Below are 287 nucleotides of genomic sequence, written 5' to 3' on the forward strand. Positions count from 1 at the left end.
ATTTTGAGTACTATGTCTTTTCCTTAGATTTATTGTATATATTTAGAAAAGTTTTATGTCAATACAAATTTTGAATTACGTATTAAGTTCTATAATTTGTTTAATTCTCTCTGGAGCCAAAATCCTAGGCTATACTTAGTTGAGGAGATGATTTAGGCTATACATAAATTATCCTTAGTTTCCCACTTTGAGCCTAATGACATCGTTTCTTTGTTTGAACACTTAATGTTTAGCCTAGACCCTTATATTAATATTTCCAACAATTCTTACATCCCTCATCCCTAGGT

This window comes from Theobroma umbraticum, unplaced genomic scaffold (assembly GCF_002168275.2).
Source record: "Theobroma umbraticum cultivar Fairchild unplaced genomic scaffold, ASM216827v3 scaffold_2276.0, whole genome shotgun sequence".
Classification (NCBI taxonomy): Eukaryota; Viridiplantae; Streptophyta; class Magnoliopsida; order Malvales; family Malvaceae; genus Theobroma; species Theobroma umbraticum.